The 14565-nt window shown below is 40.7% G+C and overlaps 1 protein-coding gene across 5 annotated transcripts in view; it reads left to right on the top strand.

Annotated features, from left to right (window-relative positions):
- ROBO1 (roundabout guidance receptor 1) overlaps positions 1-14565 on the top strand; it is a 1150898-nt gene that overhangs the window by 28306 nt on the left and 1108027 nt on the right. The gene's annotated exons all lie outside the window — the stretch shown is intronic.

The following is a 14565-nucleotide window of genomic DNA, read 5'->3' as shown; positions in this document are numbered from 1 at the left end:
CCTTCCCCTCCCCCATGGGTTCCTGTTAAGTTTCTCAGGATCCACATAAGAGTGAAACCATATGGTATCTGTCTTTCTATGTATGGCTTATTTCACTTAGCATCACACTCTCCAGTTCCATCCACGTTGCTACAAAAGGCCATATTTCATTTTTTCTCATTGCCACATAGTATTCCATTGTGTATATAAACCACAATTTCTTTATCCATTCATCAGTTGATGGACATTTAGGCTCTTTCCATAATTTGGCTATTGTTGAGAGTGCTGCTATGAACATTGGGGTACAAGTGCCCCTATGCATCAGTACTCCTGTGTCCCTTGGATAAATTCCTAGCAGTGCTATTGCTGGGTCATAGGGTAGGTCTATTTTTAATTTTCTGAGGAACCTCCACACTGCTTTCCAGAGCGGCTGCACCAATTTGCATTCCCACCAACAGTGCAAGAGGGTTCCCGTTTCTCCACATCCTCTCCAGCATCTATAGTCTCCTGATTTGTTCATTTTGGCCACTCTGACTGGCATGAGGTGATACCTGAGTGTGGTTTTGATTTGTATTTCCCTGATGGGGAGCGACGCTGAACATCTTTTCATGTGCCTGTTGGCCATCCGGATGTCTTCTTTAGAGAAGTGTCTATTCATGTTTTCTGCCCATTTCTTCACTGGGTTATTTGCTTTTCGGGTGTGGAGTTTGGTGAGCTCTTTATAGATTTTGGATACTAGTCCTTTGTCCGATATGTCATTTGCAAATATCTTTTCCCATTCCGTTGGTTGCCTTTTAGTTTTGTTGGTTGTTTCCTTTGCTGTGCAGAAGCTTTTTATCTTCATAAGGTCCCAGTAATTCACTTTTGCTTTTAATTCCCTTGTCTTGGCCTCTTTTTAAAACAATTTTTTTAAGTTTATTTATTTTCAGAGAGACAGAGACAGTGTAAGTGTGGGAAGGGCAGAGAGAGAGGGAGAAAGAGAGAGAATCCTAAGCAGGCTCCACACTGCCAGCACAGAGCCCAATGCGGGGCTTGAACTCAGGAAATGTGAGATCATGACCTGAGCTGAAATCAAGAATCGAACACTTAACTGACTTAGTCACCCAGGTGCCCCATAATCTTTGACCTCTTGACTCAACATAGGTAGGGTTAGATTCGGTATTAGCCATTTGAGTAGTTGAGAGTTCTTACATACACATTTAGAAAATTTTGATGGTGCCATAATCTCTTTCAATTCTGGTATTGTATACTACCAAAAAAAAAAAATTAATGTTTATTTTTGAGAGACAGAGCATGAGTAGGGGAGGGGCAGAGAGAGAGGGAGACACAGAATCTGAAGCAGACTCCAGGCTTCGAGCTGTCAGCTCAGAGCCCAAAGTAGAGCTCAAACTCATGAATTGCGAGATCATGACCTGAGCTGAAGTCTGATGCTTAACAGACTGAGCCACCCAGACACCCCTAGTATTTTTTACTTTCTTTGTGCCCTATTTATTTACTTCAGAATTAGAATCTGTCTTTCTCTGGGAAGCTTTCCCTAAACTTCAAAATGTCATATATGCTCCTAAAACATTATGTGTGCCCCCTACTGACCTCTGTTGAGATTGTCTACAATCTGAGATATTTTGGGTGTATTCTGTTAGTAAACAGTAAGATCTGTGAAGATAACCATGTATTATGTTATCTTGGTCACTGAGTTTTCCCTAGTATTTAGTTTGGTACCTGGATATAATAGCAAATTAAGAAATGGTTTTGAATGAAAACCCGGAGTTTTGGAGACTGGAAGCAGAGAAAACAATTGAAATATATTCAGCCAACAATGACACCTTACTTAAACAACTCTCCACATTACTTGTGAATGAAATTAATTAATTGGGGGACGTTGACACCCACTTAGTGTCTGCTGAGGCCCAGAGACTGAACTATATATTTAAGGAAAACTTTGGAGTTCAGTTCAAATCATCTGTCACTGACTAGTGCATGAATATCTGTAAGTCTTTCTTTAGGGCAGTTTCTTATAACTAGATAATGGGATGGAAACTTGGATGACTCCAAGAGGAGAGCAATGTGGAACATCATTACCATTGCCAACTGACTGTTGGACAGTGAGGCATTTGACATTTTGAGGAGGTGCACCCAGGGAGGACGGAATGAATGACAGACATTGGAAGTTACGATGTTTTCTTTGTCTAAGCTATCACCATCTCTCGCTTGTGTTGCTGTAAGTCATAACCTCATCACTGGCCCTGGTGTTTCCATTTCAGCTTCTCCTCACTATTATCGGTTTTTCTCCCAGCAGCCAGAACAATTTCTTAATCATAAAAACAAGATTATATCTTAACTGAAAATTCCTACGTCTCCCCTTGGCAATTAGCATAGAATACAAACTCCTTGGCATTTTCACTGAGACCCCAAATGATGTGGGCCTTTCCTAACCCTGCACCCTCATTCAACTCACCTTGTTTTTCTTTCATTTGCTGTGTGTCGGCCTCAGTATCCTGCTCTCTGTCCCTGGGACACACACTGCATTCACTCAGGTCTCAGTCTTTGTGGTTGCTCTGAGCTCTACTTCTCTCCACATTCTCATAGGAGTGATTTTTCCCCCTGTTATTTAGGTCACAAAGAGGGCTTTACTGATTGTTAAGTAGCTTATCACTCTGTTGGGCATTGTCTATCCCATTTACTTACTGTATCATACACACACACACACACACACACACACACCCTCTAGAATGGGAGCTCAATAGAAAACTAAATCTATTTGTTTTTCTTTTTAACTTCTATATTTTCTTAGTTATAATATTAAGTGCTCGATAAATACTTTTGGATAAACACCGGAATGGATCTATAGGCCTTCCATTAAGTGTCAGGCATTTTAACAAAAAGTCTCATTTAAATCCACAACAGTGACTTCCCCGAGAGATCTATTTACTTCAAACTTAAGGAAAGTTATGTGCAGGAGTTGGGTGACTTTCACAGAGTAGCAGAGGAGAGCAATTAATTTGAACTCAGGTCTGTCTGACTTGAACATTCATGTGCCTTCCACTCTATCAGACTGCCTCCAGACTATTTCAGTAAGAATCAGCATGCATTGTAACAAGGAAAAGGATAATTTGCATTAATGCATTGGACATGTTACTGGTAGGAGAGTCCGTATTGTATGAATGGAGGTCTCAGTTCTTGGATTCCCCACGAAAAGATTCACATGAAGATCCATGTTCAGAATAAAGGCAGCCAGAAGGAAAGTAGCAAGCACAAAGCAGTTAATTGAAGCAAAAGTACACTCTCACGGTGGGAGAGCAGGCAGGTTCTCGAAAGTTGCAAGTGGCCCGCAGGTTGTTTTGGGTTTGGATATTACTGGGTGTCTCTGGGAGCAACTAGGAGGTACAGTGGGATGGTCTCTAATGGAGGCTGCTTCCAATCGTGTGGAGGACTCCTCCCACAGGTTGGAAGGGGGAGTTTTTGACCCTATATGGTTTCTCCCCGAACCACCATAGCAGCCTTTCTCCAAGGGCTGAGGAAGAGGGGTGGTGGCACCCACAATGCAAGTGCCTTGTAATGAGTCCAGGGGTTACCCTGGGGCAGAAGTGGAAGAGGAGAGCACATGCTCTGCAACCTGAGGCTCTTGGTCTGTCAGCCCCAAGGTCTTGGAAGCCGCAAGGTCAAGAGGTTGTGCCCCCAGACTTCTAATGTGTAAACTGTTCATCCCTATCCTTGCCTCTACCTCATGCCTCTATCATTCTCCCCCAAAGGCTTTGGGACTCTGCCTCAGGGTGTTCCCTTCATCGCTCATATGTAGCTTCTTTCTACTTAACATTCCTCCCTCACGAAATAGGGACCCAACCTGTTGGGAAAGGGCCTAAAGACCACTCTGGCTGCTTTACGCTGAAGGAGGGCATGAGAGAGAACTATTCTTTCTGTATATCAGGTGGAAGGAATTCCCAGGTATGATGTCCATCCAGGGGTCTCATGGAGGTGGCTTGAATAGAGACAGTCTGGTAGCCCTGGTGTAGTACCATTTGGAGTTCTACTGCTTCTAGTCTGGAGAACACAAATTTTACAATTAAATTAAATAGGGGTGGTCCTGAAGAAAGGAGGGCTATTCTGGAAATTGGGGGCCCCAGAAACGGAAGCAGTCATGCTAGCCAGGATCGGGTATTTTCCCAATTGGACCATCCTAGGTCCTCCCAGCTGGCCTAGGAGAAGGGGCAGAGGGAGGAACAGAGGGTAGAGAAGGTGGTTTGGGTAGTGCCAGTGCCTTTTGAGTTTCCTTCTGGAGGACAGAGTAAGGTTCTCTTCTTTGGAGGTCCCCTTTAACAACTGCAAGGAGAGCCACAGCAGGTTTTGCAGGTTTTGCAAAGATCCTTCATGTCCCTCAATGCAACTAAAGCTTGGCCATTGGAAATTTTACTTGATTTCCCCAGCCATTTACAAAAGTGGTCAGGCTGGTGTTTGGTGTTGTGGATTAGGCTCCCAGGTAAAGGCCAAACCTCCCCACCATCCAACTTACATTGGGGTCTTACGGTGATGCAGAAGGTGAGTGTCTTCCTCTTTACTGTCTCAGGCTCTAAGAATGACCAATGAGCTGGGATTGGGGGGACTGGGGGGAATTGTAGAGGTTGGGTTACCCACCTGTAAGACACAACATGAGAGTTAGAGAGCTTGGTGTCCTGAGGTCTAAGCTCATAGGGTCAAAAGGAGAGGGGTCTCTTTCCCTTTGAACTAGGAGGACTCCTTAGGACCCAGTGGGTGCTGGGTTCTTCAGGGATTCAGCCTGTAGTTCTATCAATGGTTTCAGGCCATCGTGAGAGGGTCTGGGTGGACTCTGTCTTCTCTCCTGCGTTTTTGTGCCCAAGGCCCATGGCCTATGGTGATATTTCCAGGGCTGGAGTGGAGTCCCCGACTGGTGGAATCCAAGCACATTCAGGCCACCTCTAGGTCACAGGTGGTCTTTTGGCCTTGGGAGAGGCATTGGACCATAGAGAGGATGGAGTTTCTAGTGGGGAAAAGAGGGAAGCTGCAAAAAAGCTCTCTTACGGCATTTACACACTTTGACAGAAGTCCAAGAATGGCTGTGGCGAAGGCCTTAGGAAACCCTATGGTGCTGTGTATGATAGGTTAAAAGATAGGGTAGAAGGAGACGGTCAGACTGCTGGGGGTCAGAGGTGTGAGCGAAGAAAGGACCATTGTGAAGATGGTGGTAGCTGGCACAGATACAGCAAAGAAATGTGGAGAGTTCTGACAACCAGACAGGTTACAGAGAGGCCTTCCAGCATTTGGCCTTGGCCAGCAGGAGAGTTGGGATCCTGAAGTGAGAATCTTGCAAACTGGTAGTCCCCGGAAATAATAAAGAAGAGACTCAAAGTAAGGACAAGTTAAAACAGTCCCCAAAAGGCACAGGCTTCTTTGAGGAGGTTAGGATGACATACCTTGAAGGCGACGGATGGTCCGCCAGGAGTCCAAGTTTGAAGTGGTTGAGGAGAAGCGAGCCATCCAAGAAAGGGGAGGCTCAGACTGTTGTCCTCTAGAAGAGGCAAAGAAGCAGAGCCAGAGGCAACTCTATCCCAGTCACAGCACCAAAAAGATGTTACTGGTAGGAGAGCCTGTGTTGTGTGAATAGAGGTCTGGATTCTTGGACTCCCCACAAAAAAGATTTAGTATGTAAGGATCCTTGCTGAAATAAAGACAGCCAGAAGGAAAGTAGAAAGCACCAAGCAGTTTATTAAAGCAAAAGTCCACTCTCAAGGTGAGAGAGCAAGCAGGTTCCTCAAGGCAGAAGCTACCCCTGGGTTGTTTTGGGATTGGATATAATTGGGTGTCCCTGGGGGGAGCTGGGAGGTGCAGTGGGGTAGTATCTCATGGAGGCTGCTTCCAGTCATGTGGGAAACTCCTCCCACAGGTTTGGAGGGGGAGTGTTTGACCCTATAGGTTTGTAGGGGAACACAATGGCAGCCTTTCTGCACGGGGTGGGTGGGGTGTACCGGGTTGGGTGGGATGTACCCGCAATGCAAATGAATTATAATGAGCCTAGGGTTTACCCTGGAGCAGAGGTGGAAGAGGAGAGTGCATGTTCCGCACCTGTGGCTCTTGGTCTGTCCGCCTCAAGGTCTTAGAAGGCACAAGGTCAGGATGTTGTGTGCAGCTGGCACTCCCTCCACCCACCCCATCCCTGCTTCTAATGTGTAGCCTATTTATCAACTTACTTGCCTCCAGCTCCTCATTACCCCCCTCAAGGACTCTGCCTCCAGGTGGTCCTTCTACTGCTCATGTTTAGTGTCTATCTAACAGACATATTCTAGATGAAGCTAGTAAAAGAATGACTTATTAGGCTACTGAAGTTACTACCTTCTAGCTTAATACTCTGAAATTTTTCAAACACATATCTAAATACTTCTAGTTATAAAATTAATAAAAAAGAAGATCCTGGTGATATAACGTGCAGCATGGTGACTATAGTTAACAATACTGTACTGTATATTTGAAGGTTGCTAAGAGTAGATCTTAAATGTTCTCAACATACAAACCTGTAACTATGTGTGATGATGCATGTTACCTAAACTTACTGTGGTAATCATTTTGGAATATATACATGTATCAAACCATTATTTTGTACACCTAAAACTAACACAATGGTATCTGTCAGTTATATCTCAATAAAAACAATTATGAAAACATAAATGTATTTTCTTTAATCCAGTAAGGAGGAAAGGTTTGTGTGAAAAACACAAGTTTTCCAGGTGATGCCGATGGTGTGGATCCATACACTTTTGCTTTTTTGAGGAATAAGGGCTATCTGCGCATTAGGTCACACATAATACACAAAGTCTATCCTGCATGATTAGCAGGACTTTCGTGGAGGAAGAGGTTGTGACTGAGACCCGTGGTTTTCAAGTGTTGCTGCATATCAGATTCACCTGGGGAACGCTGAAAAGTCCCGGAAACCAGGTTGCACCCAGGCCAATTAAATCAGTCTCCAAGGGTGTGAGTTTAAAGTTGCCTAGTTATTCGTGACTGCAGAGACTTGCTGGTCCTAGTGAGGACCACAGACCAGCGGCCCTGGCATGGGAGTCTGCTAGAAGGGCAGAGTCTTAGGCCCCAACCCAGACCTGTTGAAGTCATGGCTACATAGCAACAAGGCCCCAGGTGATGTGTATTAACTTTAAAATTTGACAAGTGCTGATTTAGAGCGAGAGATTTGTCTGTTTGTTTTTTACTAAGCTCTCTTCTGGGATATATGTAGGCAAGCAGGAATCCCGTGGAGCCTCTCAGTACTAAGGAAAGAGGTTCAGGGATGACAGCCCAGGTACCACGTATAAATGCTCAGTGCATTTGGCAATGACAATTTGTGACTTTTCGCAAAGTGTTTCAGTGTTGGAAAGAAGGTGGAAGTAAAATTACAGCCAGACAAATATTTCGTGTAAAACAACAGCAACAAAAAAAAACAGATAACCAGTGCCATAAAAATGTTCATGAAGCTTCGCAGGTTGGTGGTACAGAAGCTTAGCAGGTTGGTTGTATGTGTTTTGTTATGTTTGGTTTCTATGTTTTTTTAATGAGAGAGATGCGTATGTTTATAAACTAAGAAGAGGGAGTCAGAATAAAGTTGTTTTTTAAAAAATAAAATATGGGGCACCTGGGTGGCTCAGTTGGTTAAGCGTCCAACTTCGGCTCAGGTCATGATCTCACAGTTTGTGGGTTCGAGCCCCGCGTCGGGCTCTGTGCTGATGGCTCGGAGCCTGGAGCCTGCTTCGGATTCTGTGTCTCCCTCTCTGTCTGCCCCTCCCCTGCTCGTGCTCTGTCTCTCTCTGTCTCAAAAATAAAACATTTAAAAATAAATAAATAAAAATAAATAAATAAAATAGAAGAAGGACTAAATGAAGGTGATGATGGGAGCTCTGACCACAAGGTGATTAGGCAAAACATTGCTGTGGGGGGCAAGGGGAACCTGGGAATTGGGCACAGGTGAGAATAATATAGTTATGGATTCTGCTGTCAGGGGGAATATGCAAAAAAATGGAAAATACGGAAAATAAACAGACAACCCAACGTGGTGTGATCGATAACATAATGGGGTAATATAAAGAAAATGATTGTATCTGTGAAACCATTCCTATGCCATGATTGGGATTGGTTAAAGAGGCCGTCTGGAAGACTCAAGTGAAGAGGATGATGGGAAGGAGGGAACCAGCCAGGGGAGTGCAGAAGGAAATGGTTTGGAGTTGAGAAAGAACAAAGTACACTTCAGGATTTGAATCCAGTTCAGCCCACCTTCAGCAAGGAGTGCTTCTATGGGTGGGTAAATGAGGGAAGGGAGGTGAAAAGTGAGGGAGGTGAAAAGTGAGGGAGGTGAAAAGTGAGGGGGAAGGGGTGGATGTGGTGAAGTTAGGCTGAGAAGAAATGAGTTTTTGGAGAATTCTTCAAGGTGACTAAGTATTGGGCCTCTCTTCTCAGGAAAAATTTTATCATGCTTCTCCCTTGACAAGGACATCTTAATAGTAGCAGAAATAAGATTATGTTTGCATAAGAGAATGTGTTTCTAATTGTCAGGTTAAAGGTTTTTCCAAATGCAAGGCTAAATGTAGTGGAAATAAGATTCTATTTACGTAGGAGGAAGTTTTTCTAAATGGAGGGTTAAAGGTATGGTCTAAATGTAGATGATAAGGAGATAATTGGGTTCTTGCAGTAATTTGGGCAGATAATGGTAGTCTAAATGAGGTGTTGGTGGAAGGAGGTGGAGATTGTAAAATCGTTCCGAGTTTTAGGAAGTAGAAATTGTAGTTCTCACAGATTGATTGGATTGGAGTTGGGGAAAAAGATATTCTGGTGTCTGAGTAGAGTGGCTTCATGGAAGATGCCATTCATGAAATAGGGCACACAAATCTTTTGGTTTGTTCTTTAATTATTTGGGGGGGGGGGATGGTAGGCTGGTGCAAATGATGGTTTGGTTTCTGGAAATAGTGGTGTCCAGTGGATAGTGGGCTTGAAGCTCGTCATGGAGATATGGGAAAGAGGCACAGACTAGGGGTCTTCAGTATCGATGTAGCCATATAAACCATGAAAATGGAAACACTAGCTCAGGAGCACCATGTAAACTGAAAAACAGAAAAAAAGAAGAGGCCTAGGAAAAGATCTTTCGGAGGCACCTGGGTGGCTTAGTGGGTTAAGCATCCGACTCTTGGTTTCTGCTTCAGGTCATGATCTCACAGGTGAGTTCAAGCCTTGCATTGGGTTCCATGCCGGCATCATGAAGCCTGCTTGAGACTCTCTCTCTGTCTCTGTCTCTGTCTCTCTCTCCCTTTCTCCCTGCTGGTCCCCAACTTGTGCTGTCTCTGTCTCAAAATAAATAAACTTAATGAAAAAGGATCTTTTTTTTTTTTAATTTTTTTTTCAACGTTTATTTATTTTTGGGACAGAGAGAGACAGAGCATGAACGGGGGAGGGGCAGAGAGAGAGGGAGACACAGAATCGGAAACAGGCTCCAGGCTCTGAGCCATCAGCCCAGAGCCTGACGCGGGGCTCGAACTCACAGACCGCGAGATCGTGACCTGGCTGAAGTCGGACGCTTAACCAACTGCACCACCCAGGCGCCCCAATGAAAAAGGATCTTTAGGAATATCAGCTTTTCAGGGATGTCTAGAATTTTAAATTGAGTGGAGAAAGGTAAGAGGAAAATACGGAGAAGTGTCACTGAAGTCAAAGGGAGTTTGTGAGCTCTTCCTGAAATGTGAAATAAGACCAAAAATTCGAGCAAAAGTGGCTGTTGAATTTTAAGTAAAGTTCTTGACCATAGACGGGAGCAGAGAAGATGGAGACAGATTTGGATCTGTGACCCATAGACCATAAGAGTAGAAAACCCTTGCGGCGTGTTTAGATGAGATGGGAGACAAAGTAGAGGTTTGGAAGGGTGTGTGCAGTTGTTGCAGAATATTTATATGAAAACCTTTCCTGGTGTGTGTGAACCCATGCACATATACATGGGGACCTCCTTTGACCCGGTTCTTTGTATTTGAGGAAGAGTTTCATTTCCTTATCGCAGAATAACCATTTCTTGAAAGTAGCCATTTTAAATAATATTGACATCTCTATTTTTGTCAACGGAATTCTGTGTAATTTTTAAATATATATATAGTATTTATATGTGAATAGCTGATGTGGTCTCGAATTTTAAATGTTTGTCTTGATTTCTCTTTACTCCTGTTTCCTGAGGAATTTCCTAGGATTAAAAACATTTTGTTTCATCTTCATATTTGCTTTCAAAACAGCTGAACGATTATATTTTATACATTGCCAAAGCTGAATTTTACTAACAACATACACACCAGAAACCCTGTAGGCAGAAATGGTAATTGCTAGGTCATTTGGATGTGGTAGGTTCTCCATCTCCATTACATTCTCATATAACAGTTTGGAAAATTTGTACACCAGTGTAGGCTGCAGAACAGGTCTGGCTAATATTTATACCTACTGGATATGTAATGGTTTTAATGGGTTTTTGTTTTGTTTTGTTTTTGCTTGCTTTGTTTTTTGAAAGTGGTAGGGGTTACAGACTTTGCAGTGACTGGGATGCTTCAGGATGGAACGTGTTGGCTAATTTTATTTGCTTTATCTCCCCTTTACTACAATGGCTTCTAACCAGGGGTCAGCATCCAGATCACCTAGGCAGGCTTTTTAAAATTTCAATACCCAGAGCTTTTCCAAGCCCCAGAGAATTTGAGTTAGTAGGTCTAATGAGCCCAGGGACCTATTTTACATGCCTTACACATGAGGCTGATGCATACCTTTTGTTGCAAAAGAGGAAGATCCCTTTAAAATAACATTAATTGCCTTGTATTTTTCTAGGCATCTGATTGTAGAATAGCAGAAATCATAGGCATTTAAACACTGTTCATTGCCCCTCCCACACACTTGTTAAAATATTTCTTTCATTAATATCTGATATCACAATTTCACCTCACAAAAGACAAAGACATAGTGAAGACGGAAAAATACACAAAAGGAACATCACTGTTATTTTAAAGGTCACTAGCGTAGCATGTTTTCTGACTGTCAAAAGAGGAAGAGGAAGTGACCTAACTTGAATATAGAAAACGGACATGTCCACAGTGACTACAAATCATAGTTTTAATTGCCAGTGTTTTGAAGGACAGAGCTTTTGATACATGTCTGCCAGATGTTAGAGATTTGCTCATTTCTGTTCACTGTAAGGAAATTAAGTGTGTGTTGAAGAAAGCATTCTCAGATCGAATATATCTACCTATTAGCTCTTTTTATACCAGTCTATTAATTCTAGGTTAAATTTCCCTATTGACTATATTGGGGTATAGGTGGTGGGGAATAGGGGAGTAAAGTTTGCCTTGTAGAGATCACAAAATGAACAAAATGAATACCAAATTCAAATATGAATAGTTTATGGGTAATCACTGGTTTTGATTATAGACATCACTGTTTTGTTGCATTACAATGAATAAATGAGTGACAGTAGAATTACATCGGAAGTATGTATCTGCTTTTGGCAAAGGGAGTGTCCTCTGTTATTAATTCTGGATTATCGCTTCTAATAGAAGATTAAAACAGCAAAGATAATTGAGAAGGGGATACTCTTTGAATCCTATCTCTCTTTCCCTCATTTAGGTAATATGAGTGTAAGAAAACACCTATGTTTATATATACCCTGGAGGAAGAAGTATAAAATTTCCCAGATTATAGTGTTTATGATAATATATATCTATAGATAGATAGACAGACAGACTATATATTAGGGAGAGTTCTCAGAACCATGATAGTTCAGGGAGGATACTTGATACCTACTGGGTGAAGGAACAAAAATATTAACTTTGGATCAACTAGAGAATCATCAATGTGGATAATACACAGGTGAATGCTTGTTAATTTGCTATCTAATTGTCTCTCTAATGAATGTAGCAAAGTATAACATTATGTAAAGGGCAATGGTTAGCAAGCTCTTTCATAGAGAAATCATGGGTCATAAAATATGTTTCTGGGAGGTACTGCCACTTTATTAATTTCAATCACTATAATTAAATCTACATATGCAGCAGTAAAATCTACCAAATCATCAACTGATGCATATTTAGCCTCTGGACTCAGTGACATTTAATTAGTTAGCAGACAGCCAAATGCCAACCTTTCTTTCCCAGTGGCAGACGGTTTGTACATATAGTTTCTTCCTCGCAATGTCTTTCTCTCATAATAAAACTTGACATATTCAACAAGGAGGCAATGCAAAATGAAAAGCAAATTATGAGCAAAAACTTTGGGCAATGGGAAATGAGAGAAATACAGAGAATATATAAGCATATAAATATAAACTAGCCTTCTGAATTCTTTCTCATTTATTGAAATACTGTTCTTCCAAAGATTGGAAGTGGTCAACATCAAACTAATAAGGCATTTTTTTTTTTTTTTTCTAAGCAGGACTGTTTTTCTCAAAGAGACATGTATTAACAAGTCTAAATTGTGCCCTTTTACCTCATATGGGAATTTTAATTAGCTTTATAGGAATTTCCATACACTCTAATTCATGAAGAGCTCATTTCAGCCAGGAAATTGCATGACAGAGTGTGGGCTTTGATGCACAGGCCCCATTCATAACCTCTACCTTTCCCTCAGCTACAAGTTGACTTAATCCCTTAGAGCTAGGCCAAGCAGTGCTGTTAGAATTATACAGTGGATAGAGAGAGCAATCTGACTCTCTGTTAAAAAGTAGTTGTAACAAAAAAGCAAAATAGTGATATTTCTTTAAGAATTGATAAAAAAAAATTCAGAAATAACATAACAATAAACACAACGATTTAAAACTAAGAGCAATATTTGATTAAAAATTAAATTTCAACATCCCAAATAAAATAGATCGTGCAAGAAGTGTGATGTAAATTGGAAATATAGCTAATGCATGAAATAGTTTAGTTTTCATATCGTCATCATGTGATGATGTATTTCTTGTGTATTTTACCCAATTTGATAAATAAAAAAAAATAACAGATGATACTATTTCGTAGTACTCTTATATAATTTATGAAGCTTTTCAGTCAGAAATAAAGGAGATCATGCCAAATTATGGTCCTTTATTGGAAGAAAACTTGCTATGTAAAGATTTCACCAGATGTCTTAATGTAGAATTTGAAAAACAAAATCAGCCAAATCATGATTTTTAACCAGAAACAATTGCAAGTGACTGAAACTGAGTTGTTTTTAAAGGCTTATGCTATTGAAATTAGGTAAGAGAAATGATTATATAAAATACATAAAATTATATATATATTTTTGTTTCACCAAAATGAGGAAATAGTCATATTTTAGAGATAATATAACTTTGCTATGTTTTAAAATATTAAAATTTGGCTTCTTTTTAAATAATCAGTTTGTCATTCTTGGTTTATAAATTTTTCAACTTTTTAATGAAATTTTTCACCTTTTTAATCCCCCTCAGTTAACAATAAAGGTTAATATTAAGGCCAGAGAATAAGATACAATAAAATAAATACAGATCTGAAGATAGATGGAAATAATTTAGAATTTTCAAAGCTTTGATATTAGGTGTGTAAGTATTCCTTATTAACTGACAACCTAGCATTGTATATTGTCTGCTTTCTGACATAGCTGAATCCTCCTACAATTAGCTGTATATAAGGGTGATGATAAGCACTTGGGGTGTGATTATTCTTTTTAATTTTAAAGCCAGTGAAAGAGATACTAGCACAGCAATGTCTGAGCAATTCTAAAATATGTTTACAACTAAAAGCATGTTACGGTAAATGGATGTTTGCTTTATAGAGAAATATATTACTAATTTTTTTGTAGGCAATATGTGCTCTCTCTAAAATATGTTTTGAGGGGCGCCTGGGTGGCGCAGTCGGTTGAGCGTCCGACTTCAGCCAGGTCACGATCTCGCGGTCCGTGAGTTCGAGCCCCGCGTCAGGCTCTGGGCTGATGGCTCAGAGACTGGAGCCTGTTTCCGATTCTGTGTCTCCCTCTCTCTCTGCCCCTCCCCCGTTCATGCTCTGTCTCTCTCTGTCCCAAAAATAAATAAATGTTGAAAAAAAATTTAAAAAAAATGTTTTGAAAATGTGTTTATTCTCTTTGTAATAAGACATGTGTATTGCATGTTAGTAGGAAGAATCATGGTAGGTGTTTTATATCTCCACTGAGATATGCAGAAAAAGGGGGCCAATTTAAAGGATTAATTAATCCCCAATGTGTAGGATTAAAATATGTAAAATTTTCTGGAAAAGGTTTTTATATCTTGCTACGGAGACAAGTTGTAGAAAATTATTTTAACTGTCTGTATAGTTGATTTTTTTTTTTTAAATAGCAAAATAACTGAAAACCAGCATAGACAGAGAAACACTTATGGCATCATTTTACAAAGTGGGTACTTCATAAATATGTGGGCATTGATGAATAATATTGTATACTGGTTGAATTCTACCTAAGTGATTCCTGGCTAAATATGAGACACTTGGGAAAACCCTGTTGAAAAACCACATCTTTGAATTGCAGTTTCAATATTATCCCTTTTTGTTTGGAAATTACACAAACTAGTTATATTATCTTCATTGATACAATTAA

The sequence above is a fragment of the Herpailurus yagouaroundi genome, unplaced genomic scaffold, assembly GCF_014898765.1.
Source record: "Herpailurus yagouaroundi ecotype Mexico unplaced genomic scaffold, PumYag 162, whole genome shotgun sequence".
Lineage (NCBI taxonomy): Eukaryota > Metazoa > Chordata > Mammalia > Carnivora > Felidae > Herpailurus > Herpailurus yagouaroundi.
This window is presented reverse-complemented; position numbering and strand designations above follow the sequence as displayed.